The 13966-nt window shown below is 47.9% G+C and overlaps 1 protein-coding gene across 3 annotated transcripts in view; it reads left to right on the top strand.

Annotated features, from left to right (window-relative positions):
• Positions 1–13966, top strand: part of LOC147738151 (vomeronasal type-2 receptor 26-like) — a 249576-nt gene that overhangs the window by 233375 nt on the left and 2235 nt on the right. The window lies entirely within an intron of this gene.

Here is a 13966-nt window from a genome sequence, read left to right as displayed (position 1 = left end):
AACATCGCTATTGTTTACTGGCAAAAGGGGAAGGCGTAACACACACACCACCTGCGCAAGTTTAAATATCCCGCCTCTGTGGGCGTCTGCACGAGGAATGCTGGTAGTTGGGGTGCATGATAAATGATACCCCCAATGGGTAACATGCCTCGCCCCAAAATGTTCAAAATGATTACCCCAGTGGGCTGCGCAGAAGCTGTCTGGGCCAACACCCTGTCCATACCGCATCCACAAAGCGTACTCACCGTCCCCACAGCGAGTATATTCCTTGTTGCTGCAGGCCCGCCTTGTAAGCAGTGGGGCTCCATTGCGGCGGGGCACGCCGCATCATACAAGAAAAGAAGTTGCCTCCAAGATGCAGCCACACTATGGTGAGTACAGTCCTTTATTTGTGAAATACAGGCCAATCAGACCATCTGCTCCTTTGCATCCATTTCAGACCAAGCGCATTTCGAGCGCAACATCGCTCTTGTTCACTGGCAACAGGGGAAAGGCATAACACACACCACCAGCGCAAGTTTAAATTTCCCGCCTCTGTGGGCATCTGCACTAGGAATGCTGGTAGTTGTGGTGCATGATAAATGATATCCCCAGTGGGTTACATGCCTCGCCCCAAAATGTTAAAAATGATTACCCCAGTGGGCTGCGCTGAAGCTGTCCGGGCCAACACCCTGTCAATGCCACATCCACAGAAAGGACTCACCGTCCCCACAGCGACTATATTCCATATTGATGCAGGCCCGCCTTGAAAGCAGTGGGGCTCCATCGCGGCGGGGCACACCGCATCATACAAAGAAAAGAAGTTGCTTTCACGATGTAGCCACACTACGGTGAGTACAGTCCTTTATATGTAAAATACAGGGCAAACCGACCATCTGCTCCTTTGCATCCATTTCAGTCCAAAAGCGTTTTGAGCGCAACATCACTCATGTTTACTGGCAAAAGGGGAAAGGCATAACACACACCACCTGTGCAAGTTTAAATGTCCCGCCTCTCTGGGCGTCTGCACAAGGAATGCTGGTAGTTGTGGTGCATGATAAATGATACCCCCAGTGGGTTACATGCCTCGTCCCAAAATGTTTAAAATGATTACCCCAGTGGGCTGAGCTGAAGCTGTCCGGGCTACACCCTGTCCATACCACATCCACAAAGCGGACTCACCGTCCCCAGAGGGACTATATTCCTTGTTGCTGCAGGCCCGCCTTGTAAACAGTGGGGCTCCATCGCGGCGGGGCACGCCGCATCATACAAAGAAAAGAAGTTGCCTCCAAGATGCAGCCACACTATGGTGAGTACAGTCCTTTATTTGTGAAATACAGGGCAATCAGACCATCTGCTCCTTTGCATCCATTTCAGGCCAAACGCGTTTCGAGCACAATATTGCTCTTGTTCACTGGCAAAAGAGGAAAGGCATAACACTCACCTCCTGCGCAAATTTAAATGTCCCGCCTCTGTGGGCATCAGCACAAGGAATGCTGGTAGTAGTGGTGCATGATAGATGATACCCCCAGTGGGTTACATGCCTCGTCCCAAAATGTTCAAAATGATTACCCCAATGGGCTGCACTGAAGCTGTCTGGGCCAACACCCTATCCATACCGCATCCACAAAGCGGACTCACCGTCCCCACTGCGACTATATTTCTTGTTGCTGCAGGCCCGTCTTGTAAGCAGTGGGGCTCCATCGCGGCGTGGCATGCCGCATCATACAAAGAAGAAAATTTGCCTCCAAGATGCAGCCACATTGCGGTGAGTAAAGTCTTTTATTTGTGAAATACAGGGCAATCAGACCATCTGCTCCTTTGCATCCATTTCAGGCTAAACGCGTTTCCAGCGCAACATCCCTCTTTTTCACTGGCAAAAGGGGAAAGGCATAACACACACCACCTGCGCAAGTTTAAATGTCCCGCCTCTGTGGGAGTCTGCACAAGGAATGCTGGTAGTTGTGGTGCATGATAGATGATACCCCCAGTGGGTTACATGCCTCGCCTCAAAATGTTCAAAATGATTACCCCAGTGGGATGCGCTGAAGCTGTCCGGGCCAGCACCCTGCCCATACCGCATCCACAAAGCGGACTCACCATCCCCACACCGACTATATTCCTTGTTGCTGCGGGTCCGCCTTGTAAGTAGTGGGGCTCCATCGCGGCAGGGCACGGCGCATCATACAAAGAAAAGAAGTTACCTCCAAGATGCAGCCACACTACGGTGAGTGCAGTCCTGTATTTGTGAAATACAGGGCAATCAGACCATCTGCTCCTTTGCATCCATTTCAGGCCAAACGCGTTTCGAGCGCAACATCGCTCCTGTTCCCTGGCAAAAGGGGAAAGGCATAACACACGCCACCTGCGCAAGTTTAAATGTCCCACCTCTGTGGGCGTCTGCACAAGGAATGCTGGTAGTTGTGAGGCATGATAAATGATACCCCCAGTGGGTTACATGCCTCGTCCCAAAATGTTCAAAATGATTACCCCAATGGGCTGCACTGAAGCTGTCTGGGCCAACACCCTATCCATACCGCATCCACAAAGCGGACTCACCGTACCCACAGCGACTAAATTCCTTGTTGCTGCAGGCCCGCCTTGTAAGCTGTTGGGCTCCATCGCGGCGGGCAAGCCGCATCATAAAAAGAAAAGAAGTTGCCTCCAAGATGCAGCCACACTGCGGTGAGTACAGTCTTTTATTTGTGAAATATAGGGAAATCAGGCCATCTGCTCCTTTGCATCCATTTCAGGCCATACGCGTTTCGAGCGCAACATCGCTCTTGTTCACTGGCAAAAGGGGAAAGGCATAACACACACCACCTGCGCAAGTTTAAATGTCCCGCCTCTGTGGGCATCAGCACAAGGAATGCTGGTAGTTGTGGTGCATGATAGATGATACCCCCAGTGGGTTACATGCCTCGCCCCAAAATGTTCAAAATGATTACCCCAGTGGGCTGCGCTGAAGCTGTCCGGGCCAACACTCTGTCCATGCCTCAACCACAAAGCGGACTCACCATCCCCACAGTGACTATATTCCTTTTGGCTGCAGGCCCGCCTTGTAAGCAGTGGGGCTCCATCGCGGCAGGGCACGCCTCATCATACAAAGAAAAGAAGTTGCCTCCAAGATGCAGCCACACTACGGTGAGTACAGTCCTTTATTTGTGAAATACAGGGCAATCAGACCATCTGCTCCTTTGCATCCATTTCAGGCCAAACCCGTTTCAAGCGCAACATCGCTCTTGTTCACTGGCGAAAGGGGAAAGGCGTAACACACACCACCTGCGCAAGTTTAAATGTCCCCCCTCTGTGGGCATCTGCAGGAGGAATACTGGGAGTTGTGGTGCATGATAAATGATAACCCCAGTGGGTTACAAGTCACGCCACAAAATATTTAAAGAATTTACCCCACTGGGCTGCGCTGAAGCTGTCCGGGCCAACACCCTGCCCATACCGCATCCACAAAGCGGACTCACCATCCCCACACCGACTATATTCCTTGTTGCTGCGGGTCCGCCTTGTAAGTAGTGGGGCTCCATCGCGGCAGGGCACGGCGCATCATACAAAGAAAAGAAGTTGCCTCCAAGATGCAGCCACACTACGGTGAGTGCAGTCCTTTATTTGTGAAATACAGGGCAATCAGACCAGCTGCTCCTTTGCATCCATTTCAGGCCATACGCGTATCGAGCGCAACATCACTCTTGTTCACTGGCAAAAGGGGAAAGGCATAACACACACCACCTGCGCAAGTTTAAATGTCCCTACTTTATGGGTGTCTGCACAAGGAATGCTGGTAGTTGTGGTGCATGATAAATGATACCTCCAGTGGGTTACATGCCTTTCCACAAAATGTTCAAAATGATTACCCCAGTGGGCTGAGCTGAAGCTGTCCGGGCAACACCCTGTCCATACCACATCCACAAAGCGGACTCACCATCTTCACAGCGACTATATTCCTTGTTGCTGCAGGCCCGCCTTGTAAACAGTCGGGCTCCATCGCAGCGGGGCACGCCGCATCATACAAAGAAAAGAAGTTGCCTCCAAGATGTAGAAACACTACGGTGAATGCAGTTCTTTATTTGTGAAATACAGGGCAATCAGACCATCTGCTCCTTTGCATCCATTTCAGGCCAAACGCGGTTCGAGCGCAATATTGCTCTTGTTCACTGGCAAAAGGGGAAAGGCATAACACACACCACCTGCGCAAGATTAAATGTCCCGCCTCTGTGGGCGTCTGAACAAGGAATGCTGGTAGTTGTGGTGCATTATAAATGATACCCCCAGTGGGTTACATGCCTCGCCTCAAAATGTTCAAAATGATTACCCCAGTGGACTGCGCTGAAGCTGCCCGGGCCAGCACCCTGCCCATACCGCATCCACAAAGCGGACTCACCATCCCCACACCGACTATATTCCTTGTTGCTGCGGGTCCGCCTTGTAAGTAGTGGGGCTCCATCGCGGCAGGGCACGGCGCATCATACAAAGAAAAGAAGTTGCCTCCAAGATGCAGCCACACTACGGTGAGTGCAGTCCTGTATTTGTGAAATACAGGGCAATCAGACCATCTGCTCCTTTGCATCCATTTCAGGCCAAACGCGTTTCCAGCGCAACATCCCTCTTTTTCACTGGCAAAAGGGGAAAGGCATAACACACACCACCTGCGCAAGTTTAAATGTCCCGCCTCTGTGGGAGTCTGCACAAGGAATGCTGGTAGTTGTGGTGCATGATAGATGATACCCCCAGTGGGTTACATGCCTCGCCTCAAAATGTTCAAAATGATTACCCCAGTGGGATGCGCTGAAGCTGTCCGGGCCAGCACCCTGCCCATACCGCATCCACAAAGCGGACTCACCATCCCCACACCGACTATATTCCTTGTTGCTGCGGGTCCGCCTTGTAAGTAGTGGGGCTCCATCGCGGCAGGGCACGGCGCATCATACAAAGAAAAGAAGTTACCTCCAAGATGCAGCCACACTACGGTGAGTGCAGTCCTGTATTTGTGAAATACAGGGCAATCAGACCATCTGCTCCTTTGCATCCATTTCAGGCCAAACGCGTTTCGAGCGCAACATCGCTCCTGTTCCCTGGCAAAAGGGGAAAGGCATAACACACGCCACCTGCGCAAGTTTAAATGTCCCACCTCTGTGGGCGTCTGCACAAGGAATGCTGGTAGTTGTGAGGCATGATAAATGATACCCCCAGTGGGTTACATGCCTCGTCCCAAAATGTTCAAAATGATTACCCCAATGGGCTGCACTGAAGCTGTCTGGGCCAACACCCTATCCATACCGCATCCACAAAGCGGACTCACCGTACCCACAGCGACTAAATTCCTTGTTGCTGCAGGCCCGCCTTGTAAGCTGTTGGGCTCCATCGCGGCGGGCAAGCCGCATCATAAAAAGAAAAGAAGTTGCCTCCAAGATGCAGCCACACTGCGGTGAGTACAGTCTTTTATTTGTGAAATATAGGGAAATCAGGCCATCTGCTCCTTTGCATCCATTTCAGGCCATACGCGTTTCGAGCGCAACATCGCTCTTGTTCACTGGCAAAAGGGGAAAGGCATAACACACACCACCTGCGCAAGTTTAAATGTCCCGCCTCTGTGGGCATCAGCACAAGGAATGCTGGTAGTTGTGGTGCATGATAGATGATACCCCCAGTGGGTTACATGCCTCGCCCCAAAATGTTCAAAATGATTACCCCAGTGGGCTGCGCTGAAGCTGTCCGGGCCAACACTCTGTCCATGCCTCAACCACAAAGCGGACTCACCATCCCCACAGTGACTATATTCCTTTTGGCTGCAGGCCCGCCTTGTAAGCAGTGGGGCTCCATCGCGGCAGGGCACGCCTCATCATACAAAGAAAAGAAGTTGCCTCCAAGATGCAGCCACACTACGGTGAGTACAGTCCTTTATTTGTGAAATACAGGGCAATCAGACCATCTGCTCCTTTGCATCCATTTCAGGCCAAACCCGTTTCAAGCGCAACATCGCTCTTGTTCACTGGCGAAAGGGGAAAGGCGTAACACACACCACCTGCGCAAGTTTAAATGTCCCCCCTCTGTGGGCATCTGCAGGAGGAATACTGGGAGTTGTGGTGCATGATAAATGATAACCCCAGTGGGTTACAAGTCACGCCACAAAATATTTAAAGAATTTACCCCACTGGGCTGCGCTGAAGCTGTCCGGGCCAACACCCTGCCCATACCGCATCCACAAAGCGGACTCACCATCCCCACACCGACTATATTCCTTGTTGCTGCGGGTCCGCCTTGTAAGTAGTGGGGCTCCATCGCGGCAGGGCACGGCGCATCATACAAAGAAAAGAAGTTGCCTCCAAGATGCAGCCACACTACGGTGAGTGCAGTCCTTTATTTGTGAAATACAGGGCAATCAGACCAGCTGCTCCTTTGCATCCATTTCAGGCCATACGCGTATCGAGCGCAACATCACTCTTGTTCACTGGCAAAAGGGGAAAGGCATAACACACACCACCTGCGCAAGTTTAAATGTCCCTACTTTATGGGTGTCTGCACAAGGAATGCTGGTAGTTGTGGTGCATGATAAATGATACCTCCAGTGGGTTACATGCCTTTCCACAAAATGTTCAAAATGATTACCCCAGTGGGCTGAGCTGAAGCTGTCCGGGCAACACCCTGTCCATACCACATCCACAAAGCGGACTCACCATCTTCACAGCGACTATATTCCTTGTTGCTGCAGGCCCGCCTTGTAAACAGTCGGGCTCCATCGCAGCGGGGCACGCCGCATCATACAAAGAAAAGAAGTTGCCTCCAAGATGTAGAAACACTACGGTGAATGCAGTTCTTTATTTGTGAAATACAGGGCAATCAGACCATCTGCTCCTTTGCATCCATTTCAGGCCAAACGCGGTTCGAGCGCAATATTGCTCTTGTTCACTGGCAAAAGGGGAAAGGCATAACACACACCACCTGCGCAAGATTAAATGTCCCGCCTCTGTGGGCGTCTGAACAAGGAATGCTGGTAGTTGTGGTGCATGATAAATGATACCCCCAGTGGGTTACATGCCTCGCCTCAAAATGTTCAAAATGATTACCCCAGTGGACTGCGCTGAAGCTGCCCGGGCCAGCACCCTGCCCATACCGCATCCACAAAGCGGACTCACCATCCCCACACCGACTATATTCCTTGTTGCTGCGGGTCCGCCTTGTAAGTAGTGGGGCTCCATCGCGGCAGGGCACGGCGCATCATACAAAGAAAAGAAGTTGCCTCCAAGATGCAGCCACACTACGGTGAGTGCAGTCCTGTATTTGTGAAATACAGGGCAATCAGACCATCTGCTCCTTTGCATCCATTTCAGGCCAAACGCGTTTCGAGCGCAACATCGCTCTTGTTCACTGGCAAAAGGGGAAAGGCATAACACACACCACCTGCGCAAGTTTAAATGTCCCACCTCTGTGGGCGTCTGCACAAGGAATGCTGGTAGTTGTGAGGCATGATAAATGATACCCCCAGTGGGTTACATGCCCCGTCCCAAAATGTTCAAAATGATTACCCCAATGGGCTGCACTGAAGCTGTCTGGGCCAACACCCTATCCATACCGCATCCACAAGCGGACTCAACGTACCCACGGCAACTATGTTCCTTGTTGCTGCAGGCCTGCCTTGTAAGCAGTTGGGCTCCTTCGCAACGGTCACGCTGCATCATACAAAGAAAAGAAGTTGCCTCCAAGATGCAGCCACACTACGGTGAGTACAGTCTTTTATTTGTGAAATACAGGGCAATCAGATCATCTGCTCCTATGCATCCATTTCAGGCCATATGCGTTTCGAGCGCAACATCGCTCTTGTTCACTGGCAAAAGGGGAAAGGCATAACACACACCACCTGCGCAAGTTTAAATGTCCCGCCTCTGTGGGCATCAGCACAAGGAATGCTGGTAGTTGTGGTGCATGATAGATGATACCCCCAGTGGGTTTACATGCCTCGCCCCAAAATGTTCAAAATGATTACCCCATTGGGCTGCGCTGAAGCTGTCCGGGCCAACACCCTGTCCATACCGCATCCACAAAGCGGACTCACCGTCCCCACAGCGACTATATTCCTTGTTGCTACAGGCCCGCCTTGTAAGCAGTGGGGCTCCATCACGGCGGGGCACGCAGCATCATACAAAGAAAAGAAGTTGCCTCCAAGATGCAGCCACACTACGGTGAGTACTGTCCTTTATTTGTGAAATACAGGGCAATCAGACCATCTGCTCCTTTGCATCCGTTTCAGGCCATACACGTTTCGAGCGCAACATTGCTCTTGTTCACTGGCAAAAGGGGAAAGGCATAACACACACCACCGGCGCAAGTTTAAATGTCCCGCCTCTGTGAGCGTCTGCACAAGGAATGCTGGTAGTTGTGGTGCATGATAAATTATACCCCCAGTGGGTTACATGCCTCGCCCCAAAATGTTCAAACTGATTACCCCAGTGGGCTGCGCTGAAGCTGTCCGGGCCAACACTCTGTCCATACCGCAACCACAAAGCGGACTCACCATCCCCACAGTGACTATATTCCTTTTTGCTGCAGGCCCGCCTTGTAAGCAGTGGTGAGAAACTGCATGATATGTTTGATGCATAATCCTGGCAAGGGAACTCCCACACCTGCTGGTCATTTCGTTCCCCCTTCCTATCCCTTTGAAGTGATTCAGTTAGATTTCATTCACATGGACCGATGTAATAATCTTAAGTACGTCCTGGTGGTAGTTTGTGCTTTTTCAAGGTGGATCGAAGCCTATCCACTAAAGGACAATACTGCCTTGTCCACAGCCAAAATCCTCCTAAAAGAATACTTCCCCAGGTTTGGCATGCCACGGATTGTATGGTCAGATAATGGAAGTGAATTCGTAGGGAAAGTTATGCAGAGTGTGTGTGCAGGCTTGAGCATCAAGCAAAAATTTCCCAGTGCGAATCACCCCAGTCTGCAGGTTTAGTTGAGGGCTACAATGGCACCCTCAAGCTGAAATTGGCTAAGATACAAGCCTCCACGGGCTTGTCCTGGCCAGATGCACTACCTTTGGCCCTGTTATCCACAAGAGCGACTGTACATTCTCGAGTAGGGCTTAGTCCCTATGAGATAGTGTTCGGCCGTCCTGCAAATGTTTGGGGGGGTACCTAGACCGAAAGAGTTCAAGCAACTGGAATACCCAATGTTAATCGATTATCTTTTTGACTTGACTGCTAAATTGAGTCTCATTCATCAACAGGTTTTCGATGCATTGCCAAAACCTCCAGAGAGTCCAGGTCATCAGCTGAAACCTGGAGACTTTGTCGTCATAAGGAACTTTGGACGAATCAGAAATCTTCAACCCAAATTCGTTGGACCATTCCAGGTGCTGTTGGCGACGAGGACTGCTGTACGTGTGGCTGGTAGAAAAAACTGGGTCCATGCGACGCATACCAAGCCTGTACCCTTACCACTCCCTTATGACGATTGGGTGAGAAAAGGAATCGGTGCCTCTGAAACCGAACCAGTTCCTAGATACATTCCTTTCAGCGATGCAGAACTAATTACTGATCCACCGAACTCTGACTCCCCTTCTGAAACTGCTCCTTTGAACACTGAACATTTGTCCTCAGCATCAAACGAACACTTGCCATCTGCGAGCACGAACATTGTTACTTCTGCTGAAAATAGTCTATTTCCAGATCAAACTACGCCAGGAAAACTGAGATACAACTTACGTTCTCAATTTAAGGACAAATAAAGCAGGAAACTGCCTTTTGTTTATCATTTTGATCTGATACATTGCCTCCAGCCAGGAAGTTTTGCTAATATTTTGCATTTCTATGCATATTTTGTTGTTTTAATTGCCTTGCCGTCTGGGTAGCCGTAGGGTCGTGGCTTTGTGCCTAGTTGAATCTGCGGGGGCCACACACAAGGTCGGTCTTTCTGTGGGTTCTGGGAACTCCCAGGGCTGGTAGAGGCATTTTCAACTACGTACATACCATCAGTGGTCGCGAGCGGTTGTAGAAGATGGAGCTTCCTGGGCTGCACCGAGAGAATGTAATTTATGTTCGCAGAAATAGACTGAACAAGATTCTTCATAACAAATGTTTTATGATACAATGTGCAATTATGTTTTTAATCGTTTTAATAATGTTAGTGGGTGGAATCGTCTTTGGCATTCATTTGATCTTTGCACCGATAACAACTACAGTACCTCCCCTTGATCCTGTTTCTACTACTATTGCTTCTTATCATTCCTTTCATCCGTTTCCTGAACATGAGCAAGCTCGACGCTCAGAATTTATAAACAACACTTTTGTACAACTCTTGCATCAACACCAACTGGTAGTTAACACAACAGACTGCTGGGTATGAGGTCTGATACCACACACTATGGATAAAGGCATTCCTTATCTGGTTTTGCCTTTTAGCTATAACGGATCATTTCAGGCCTTTCAGACTATATTTGTCTATGCCCTTGAGACCTATCCCCCGCGTCCACCACGTTCCACTAAGTATAACTCCGCTAATAAAGCTTTAGTCAAGGGAATCATTGACATGATTAAAGACGTCAATAACACCCCATCTTATCCTAGAGATGAACTACGGGTATATCTGAGTTGGAATTCGATGGAGTATCGCATTAGTTTGGGTGAAAGCAAGCGTAAGAGCTCCACTCCAGTTTGGGTCGTGCCTCACCGAGGTCAAGTCTGTTTGCAAGGTAATGGGAGAAATCCAAGAGCTCAGCTAGGGAAGAGTGACTGCGTTGAGACTTATGTGTATCCGTCTAACTCTTCCCCTGCCTTTCTAACTGCTAAGGGTACCTACTTCATTTGTCAGGATAGGGCATATACATAGTTGCCTGCTGACTTTTCAGGTTCATGTTATATTGCTCGACTGTTGCCTCCAACATACACTGCTTCCCCAGATTATCACAAGACCAGAGTGGCAAGAGGTGTTTTCAGCAAAGAAGATACCGCTGGTCAGGAAGCCGGAGACTTCTTCAAAGGTTTCCTTCCGTTCTGGGGGCCTATGATCAATAGTAGAAATCTACGTCAGCTAACACGGGTAGTTGAATCTACTATTACAGAAACTGCGGGTGCCCTTAGTAATTTAACAGCTGAGCTTCAGGCGGATCATCTCATGACGTTGCAGAATCGTATGGTTCTTGACGTAATACTTGCAGATCGAGGTGGGGTATGCAGAATGATCCAATCAAGCTGCTGTGTTTTTATACCCAATAATGCTCCGACTGTATATGAAGCGATCTCTAAGCTTCACAAAATTTCCGACTCTATCCATGTAGACAAGGGAAACTGGTCCTTAATGGAATGGCTTTGGACTCTACTATCAGCGTGGGGATAGAAGGTTCTGATGGTCGTTGGTATTATCTTAGTATTCCTATTCTCGTGCTGCCTTATTATCCAATGTGGTCCCGCTTTGTGTAGCCTCTGTGCTGCAACCTGTCTTAGAAAACCGCCTGTATTTGGAGACAAGGTACGAGAAAGGATGATGATACAACAACATGTCACTGACCTAATGAACATTGAGATAGATTCTGACATGGATTAAGAAATTGCCTATGTAAGGGCAAAAGGAGGGTCTTAGGTTTCGTGACGATTTGAACCCGTGTTTTCAACATTGTCGTAAACTTATAATTTTGGTACCGATGAACCGCAAATGATCCATTTAGTATACCCTGGTGTTTTCGCTATGCTACAAGCAAGAGCACTCTTGTTATAACCACATTTCCGATCTACCCATGGCATCCATTTTAGATTATGGCAGCCATTTTGTATTTCTTGCCCTCACATAGTCAATGGACACGCAGTGACCTCTGTATAAATATAAAGCAACCCATACAAACATTCTAGGATGTCAATATTATATGTACATTGGCTATACATATTTTTTTAAAGTTTACAATTTTATTTAATTATTACATAAATTAGTGTTAATTAATGTAATAATAGTTTTCAATTATGTAAATAAACATGCACACATATATGAGGTTTTATTTAAAAAAATAAGGTTAAAATGTATTAATTTAATTTTAAATTATTTAAATATATTTAATTTATATTATATTTCTGTTTAATGATAATATATTTAATATTTATTATGTTTAACTATGTTAATAGAAAACTGTATTTTTTTCGATATTAGTATGTAGCAATGTTTTTTTAGATATTTTTGTTATTTACTTTAGAAATATAGGATAACAAAATTTATGTGATTGAGATTTTTGACTCACTATTTATGGGCCATGATATTTGTGGTTTGGATATTTAACAGTAAACTAATCTTAGTCCTCTTTTGCCATCACTGAGCTGCGTATCATGGCAGATCACTATCCGAATACGCTGCTTACGTTTCCTCCACCTGAGTATATGAGAATCCAAGTGGCGCTTCACCGCGTATTGACATGGTCACTTAATATCACTCCTTTTGTCCGCAGAATCAAAGCAGGTCTTAAGCTGTCTCTCCCATTGAATGTAACAGGCAAAATAGCCCTCTATAAAATGACAGTGCTGCCAAGGTTTCTCTACTTTTTTTTTAGAACTTCCCACAGATGCTGCCCTGCCACTGGTTTTGAGAGATGGATTCCTTGGCCATAAACGTTTTGTGGCAAAATTCAAGACCATGCTTGGTCTACACCAAGTGTCAATGTGCCCCATATGAACTTATGTCTTTGCTATCTGGCATTGCAGCTCCTATTGATAAATGGTTGGCTCATTGGAGGACGGTCTGACCTGGCCTATAGAGTCAAACCTAACTCGATTACCTTTCTCAGATTAATGGCGATGCTCTACGGTGCTCCAGTCTAAACTATACTATCTGTGGTGACCCGAATGGTGTTTCTTGAATGGCGTGTGGCACTGCATCATACGGGCTGGAGTGCCACACTCACCCATCACACTCTGCTGTGGCAGGGCGTGTGGTTGGGAGAGGTGGCTGAATTAGGGGGATTTAGATGCTGGGACGCAAGTGGTCATCCAGGGCTAGGAGATGTTTGTTCCAGTACACATAAGTATTCCTTCCAAGAGCTCCAGCCCACATATGCACTGTCCAGGATCCAATTCCATAAGTACCTACAATTGTGCCACACTCTACATATACACATCCCACAAAGCAGTTCCCTCTTTTAATTCAGTCCTTTATAGCAACGCTCTTCATAGATGAACTTGGGAAGGGCAGCGTCTCCCAGATCTACTGTGCATTTATCATTAAAGCCCCTTTTACATTGACTCACCTCAGAGGCCGATGGGGAGACAGACTAGGTCCCTTGGTAGAAGAAGACTGGAGAGATGAGATGGTGGCTCCCAGACTCATTATGATATCCTCTAAACTTATATAAATACAAACATTCTATCTCCCTTGCGCATATCTTACTCCAGACGCTCTGTGCAAGGCTGGTCTACTTACATGTTCAAGTACTTCCACACCTCCTAGGCTAATGCAGATGTTTATCACATGGTCTGGTCCCGTCCCATCATACAAAGTTACTGGGAGGCCATGGTTGCAGAAATCTCAACCGTATTGGGTTGGGTGGCGGGCTTCATCCTGCTCTTGATGATAATGGGAGGGCTGGAGGGTGCGGTGGCAGGGCCTCAATGGTGGCAAAAAGAGATACAACATCTCCTTGGAATCTTCTGAACCTCCTACCATAGCTATGTGGCACTTTGCACAGTAGGAGAAGCCGATATACAAAGCCAGGAGCTGTCCCGCTAAATACAGCAAGATATGGAACAAATGGGGAGGAGATTCCGTAGGAGATCTGATGTATTAACTCTTACACAGCACTCAATATTTGCCAATAATGTTGGCTCTGTCTGACTGCTGTGTAACCTATTTTGCTACAGGTATCTAATAGTATTTTTGGCAACAATTTGATGTCTTTTGATCTGCTGTAGTGTATTAGAAATCAATAACGTTGTTTTTACAAAATACATTTAATGACACTCAATTTATAAACATTGGAAGAACAGAAATATGACCCTGCAAAGATTCC

Source organism: Lissotriton vulgaris, chromosome 1_1 (genome assembly GCF_964263255.1).
Source record: "Lissotriton vulgaris chromosome 1_1, aLisVul1.2, whole genome shotgun sequence".
NCBI classification, from domain to species: Eukaryota; Metazoa; Chordata; class Amphibia; order Caudata; family Salamandridae; genus Lissotriton; species Lissotriton vulgaris.
This window is presented reverse-complemented; position numbering and strand designations above follow the sequence as displayed.